At 37.6% G+C, this 6,523-nt stretch overlaps 1 non-coding gene across 1 annotated transcript; it reads right to left on the reverse strand.

Moving 5' to 3' along the window:
* Positions 1–1,573: 1,573 nt before the first annotated feature.
* Positions 1,574–1,677, reverse strand: LOC127903625 (small nucleolar RNA R71). The gene has a single exon (XR_008056334.1). It is a non-coding gene; the product is annotated as a small nucleolar RNA R71 (small nucleolar RNA).
* Between the last annotated feature and the right edge of the window lie 4,846 nt (positions 1,678–6,523).

Raw genomic sequence — 6,523 nt, forward strand, 5'->3', positions numbered from 1 at the left:
AAAGGGGGTCTCTCCCCCCTAATTTGATATCTCTGAATCCATTTTTGGACTTTGTTTTCTGTAATTCCCTCTCCATCTTGTATTTTCTTCGTATTTTAATAAATTCCCATTTTGCCCCTAGTTCAATTATGAGTGGCTAATTTTCTTTCAAGCTTGGGTTGAAGGTGAAGTCTCAACATGTGTCATGGGCTTAATTTGGTAAATTTATTTTCTCTTCCCCTCTAGTTTTTGTGGATGTTTTGACTTCTCGTCGACAAATAATACTAATCTTGTCTAGTACCGCCTTGGTTTCACCGGCCCTCTAGTACAAGGTTATTATTATTTGGCACGATAAGCCCTTAGCACCATATTGATTAGAGCGTGGTTCATGAGGTGTGGATTCCCCCCTCATGATTTAATTGGCATTAATACGGATTATTTAGCCCATGATGCATGTTGATACGGATCCAAATACCCAAGTACGTCATTTCAATAGAATTATCTTCAATTTATTCTCGCCATTGCAATTCCAATTTTAGAATTTATTCTCGCCATTTTAATTTAAGTTTTAGCATATTCCAAACCATTTCCACCATAAATCCAACCACCCATTTACAAAATTAATTCTACACATAATTAAAATCCACCTCCTCGTGGGATCGACACTCGTCACCATTGATCTATACTACAATAGATTTGTGCGCTTGCGAGTACATTAAAATTTGCACAACAAGTTTTTGGCGCCGTTGCCGGGGAGGTAAGTAATTTTAATTCATAGAATTAATTTTTGTGAATAATTTCTTTTAATTGTTTTCTTTTAATTTTTTTTATTAAAAAAAAAAGACAAAAAGAGTGAATTTACATTTTGAGCTAAGAATTTTATTTATTTATTTTTTCTCTTCTTTAAAATTCTGTAATTAAATTTTCAATTTATTTTTCTTTGTAATTTTTTTTTGTTTTGTTTATTTTATTAATTTAATTTTTAATTTATTTCACGTATTTATTTTTGCGTATTTTTATAGAAAGGTTGTAATAGCGCAATAAGGTTAGTATCGTAATTTCTCCCTCTTCTTTATTTTTATTTGTTTTGTTCCCATCTTTATTTTTTTATTTATTTTGCATGCATGGTCGTAGGTCATTATTACCCAATCTTGAACCTATAGACCTTGAACTTGAGAAAACACTTCGCACACACAAACATATTAAAAATAAAATGGATTTGCAACCACAGGAGAGGCCATTTAAGGACTACTTCAGTCCTTTAGCTAATTTGAGCACATCATGCATAAGATACCCTAATGTAGCTGCTAGGAGCTTTGAACTAAAACCTAGTGTGCTAAATTGTCTCCCCACATTTTATGGCCTAGAAAATGAGGATCCATATAATCATCTGAATGATTTTCATGCCATTTGTCAAACTTTTAAATATGAAAATTTTTCAAACGATGATGTTAAACTCAGATTATTCCCATTTTCTTTAAAGGATAGAGCTCGTTCATGGCTTAATACATTGCCTGCTAATAGCATTTCATCATGGGAACAAATGGTAACGAAATTTTTGAATAAATATTTCCCAGTGCATAAAACCAATGCTATTCGCAGGGAAATCTCAGAGTTTACCCAGAGAGAGGACGAGCAATTTTTCGAAACATGGGAGCGATTCAATGGGCTACTCTTGAAGTGTCCACATCATGGGTATGAGAAATGGCACCAATGTCAATACTTTTTGGAGGGATTACTACCGAATGTGCAAGAATGGCTAATGGGAACAAGTGGAGGAGAGCTAATGTCAAAAAGTGCATCAGAAATTTGGGAATTCTTCCAGCGACAAGCAGATAATTCCCAACAACGGAGTCGATCACTCAGGACTACTAGAAGAATTAAAGGAGTGAATGACGTTCAAATTGGCGAATCAACTTCAGGAATCAAAGAAGTCAAGGAGATGGTTGAAGGTCTTGCTCGACAAATAGCATCATTATCGACTACTAAATCAACAGACTCACATGACCATGACTCATACTCAGATCAAGCCAATACCATAGGTGTAATGAAAAAGCCATCAAATTACAACCCATACTCCAACACATATAACCTTGGATGGAGAGACCACCCCAATTTTTCATGGTCTCAAGGATTCCAACAGAATGGACCAACAGCTCCAGCTCCACCAATGCACCAAATTTCTCAAATTCCTCAAGCCTCTCAACCACCATTTAGACCATACAATCAGAACCAGAACTACTCTCAACCCAGACCATGGGAGGATTCATTCCAGAATCTTAAGAATCTTACTCACTCTACGATTGAGCAACAGAACCGCACCATTGATGGACTACGAAATGAGTTGAGAGCAGGCTTCAACTCACAAGCTCAATCAGTTTCAAGCCTCGAGAAGATGGTGGGACAACTTGCTTCTTCAGTTCAGACCTTGGCAATGACTGTTGAGAAAGGCAAGTTTCCAAGTCAACCAGTGCCTAATCCTAAAGGAGTACATGAAGCAAGTACCAGTTCACCACAACAGCATGGAGAGGTCAAAGCAGTAATGACCTTGCGAAAAGGAAAAGAAGTCGACAACAAAGTGGAGATGCCGGTGACAAAAGAAAATCAAATTGTTCCTGTGAGTATTGAGGAATCATCACCGGAGGAGAAAGAAGAAACCAACCCACGAGAATACGTTCCGAAAGCTCCATTTCTTCAGAGGTTAGCGAAAGGAAAAAAGGGAAAATCCACAAGTGAGATTCTCGAAATCTTCAAACAGGTAAGTGTTAACATCCCTTTGCTTGATGCTATTAAACAAGTTCCATCTTATGCCAAGTTTCTTAAAGACCTTTGTACTAAAAAGAGAAATATGCATGTTCAAAAGAAGGCATTTTTAACAGAAAACGTTAGTTCTATACTCCAACATAAAATTCCTTTAAAATGCAAAGACCCAGGCTCCCCCACTATCTCATGTAGTATAGGGAACCACACAATTGAGAATGCTTTGTTGGATTTAGGAGCTAGTGTAAATCTTTTGCCTTACTCTGTATTCGTGAAACTTGGACTGGGAGAATTACACCCAACTCCAGTGGTGTTACAGCTTGCAGATCGGTCTACGAAAATACCTCGTGGTATTGTGGAGGACGTGCTTATCCAAGTAGACAAATTTTATTTTCCTGTTGATTTCATTGTAATTGACACTCAACCAATACAGGATTCAAGGAAGCACATCCCCATTATCCTAGGCCGACCTTTCTTGGCAACTGCGGATGCTCACATTCAATGCAGGACTGGAAATATGCAGTTGTCTTTCGGCAACATGACTATGGAGCTGAACATCTTCAACATTGCCAAACAACCTCACAGTGCAGATGATGGAATTGTTGATGTGGATTTAATAGAAGCATTAGTTGATGACACTTTTGTTTCAAACCTTAGTGATGATCCTTTGCAAACATGTTTAACTCACTTTGGTTCTGATTTTGATATTGACAGATCAGTCGATGAGGTCAACGCCCTACTTGACTCAGCACCATCTATGGACACTAATAAATGGAAGTCGAGAGTTGAGCAACTAGCACCATCAGAGAAGCAACTCATTCCATCATCAGAATCACCACCGAAACTCGAGCTCAAACCATTACCCAACACTTTGGAATATGCATTTTTGGGGGAAGAAAGTACTTTGCCGGTAATCATCTCATCATCACTCAATGACGACCAAAAAGGTAAGTTGTTGGATATTTTAAAAGAGCATAAAGGGGCATTAGGATGGACCATAGCAGACATCAAAGGTATAAACCCAGTAGACTGCATGCATTACATTCACCTTGATGAAAATGCTAAATCTACTAGGGAAATGCAACGTCGGTTAAATCCTAATATGAAAGAAGTTGTTAGAACAGAAGTCCTTAAGCTATTAGATGCTGGTATCATTTACCCTATTTCTGATAGTTCATGGGTTAGTCCTGTACAAGTTGTCCCCAAAAAGTCAGGAGTCACAGTAGTTACCAATGCTGATAATGAATTGATACCCACTAGAGTAACTACAGGATGGCGTGTATGCATTGATTATAGAAAGTTGAATTCTGTCACACGTAAAGACCATTTTCCTTTACCATTTATTGATAAAATGCTTGATAGATTAGCAGGCCATGAATTTTATTGCTTTCTAGATGGCTACTCAGGATATAATCAGATTCCCATAGCACCAAAAGATCAAGAGAAAACTACTTTCACTTGCCCTTTTAGCACATTTGCATATAGGAGAATGCCATTTGGATTATGTAATGCACCTGCTACATTTCAACGATGCATGTTGAGTATTTTTTCTGATATGGTTGAACGATTCCTTGAAGTCTTTATGGATGACTTTTCTGTTTTTGGTGACTCGTTTGATCAATGTTTACATCATCTAACACTAGTTCTGCAGAGATTTATCGAGAAGAACTTGATCTTAAATTGGGAGAAATGCCATTTTATGGTAAAACAAGGTATTGTTCTTGGTCACATCATTTCGAGCAAAGGTATTGAGGTTGACAAAGCCAAGGTGAATCTCATTTCTAATCTTCCTCCACCCAAAACAGTCAGAGAAGTAAGATCTTTCCTTGGGCATGCTGGTTTCTATAGACGTTTCATTAAAGATTTTAGCAAAGTTTCTAGACCCTTATGCAATTTACTTGCTAAGGATGTACCTTTTATCTTTAATGATTCATGTCTTATGGCGTTTGAAAAATTAAAACAGTTGTTGACATCATCACCCATCATTCAGGCCCCAAACTGGAGCTTACCATTTGAGCTAATGTGTGATGCATCTGATTATGCAGTAGGAGCAGTATTAGGACAAAGAGTTGATCGAATTCCCCACGTTATTTACTATGCTAGTATGACATTAAATGATGCACAGTTGAACTATTCAACTACTGAAAAAGAAATGCTAGCAGTAGTGTTTGCATTGGAAAAATTTCGATCATATCTCATTGGTTGTAAAATAATTATATTCACGGATCACGCTGCTCTTAAATATCTTCTCACAAAGAAAGATGCAAAAGCTAGACTAATTCGTTGGGTGTTACTTTTGCAGGAATTTGACTTGGAATTCAAAGATAAGAAAGGGACAGAAAATGTTGTGGCGGACCATCTCTCTCGTCTCCATTTTGACACAATTATAGAACAATTACCATTAAATGAGTCATTTCCAGATGAACAATTAATGAGTGTGGAAGTATTACCTTGGTATGCTGATATAGTTAATTATCTTGTTACAGGTAAACTTCCAGAGCATTGGACCAAGCAAGACAAGGCTAAATTCTTTGCAGAGATAAAGAATTTCTTTTGGGATGACCCGTATTTGTTCAAGTATTGTGCTGATCAAATTGTTAGACGATGTGTCCCAGAAAATGAATTCAGAATATTCTTTCATTCTGCCATGAACAAGCTTGTGGAGGCCATTTCAGTGCTAAGAAAACAGCGACTAAAGTTTTACAATGTGGTTTCTATTGGTCAACTATATTTCGAGATGCTTACACTTTTTGTTCTTCATGTGATAGGTGTCAACGAATGGGGAGCATTACACGAAGGAACATGATGCCACTAAATCCAATTTTAGTGGTTGAGATTTTTTACGTATGGGGTATCGACTTCATGGGACCTTTTCCCCCTTCTTTTGGCCATCAATACATATTGGTTGGTGTTGACTACGTATCGAAATGGGTAGAAGCAATTCCATGTAGAACCAATGATCACAAGGTGGTGATAGCATTTTTGAAAAGCAACATTGTTTCACGCTTTGGATTCCCTCGAGCAATAATCAGTGATGGTGGTGCCCACTTTTGTAACAAAGCATTCAAAGCTCTTTTGACAAAGTATTCAATCACACACAAAGTGGCGACCCCGTATCATCCGCAAACCAGTGGCCAAGTTGAGATCTCCAATCGAGAAATAAAGCACATATTAGAAAAGACGGTGAGGCCAGACAGAAAAGATTGGTCATTAAGACTTGATGATGCACTATGGGCATATAGAACGGCTTTCAAGACCCCGATTGGGATGTCACCCTACAGGCTAGTGTATGGAAAAGCTTGCCACCTACCTGTGGAACTCGAGCATCGTGCGTATTGGGCCATCAAGAAATTCAATTTTGACATGCAGCAAGCCAGCTCAGAAAGAAGATTACAGCTGGCAGAACTTGAAGAAATTCGCAATGATGCATACGAAAATGCCAAGATTTACAAGCAACGAATGAAAGTCTTCCATGATAAGCAAATTATGAGAAAATCGTTCACTCCAGGTCAGAAAGTGCTTTTATTCAATTCTCGTTTGCACCTGTTCCCAGGTAAGTTACGCTCTCGTTGGTCTGGCCCATTTATTGTTCATACTGTTTTTCCACATGGGGCAATTGAAATTAAGGACCCAAAGAACGGTGTCATATTTAAAGTTAATGGTCAAAGATTAAAGTCATATCTAGAATACCAACCACATGGAGAAGACATCGAGATAAATTTGAGTGACCCACCAAATTTGAATTGATTTTTTTTCTTTTCGTTGATTTGATTTTTCTTTCTTT

Source organism: Citrus sinensis, chromosome 6 (genome assembly GCF_022201045.2).
Source record: "Citrus sinensis cultivar Valencia sweet orange chromosome 6, DVS_A1.0, whole genome shotgun sequence".
NCBI classification, from domain to species: domain Eukaryota; kingdom Viridiplantae; phylum Streptophyta; class Magnoliopsida; order Sapindales; family Rutaceae; genus Citrus; species Citrus sinensis.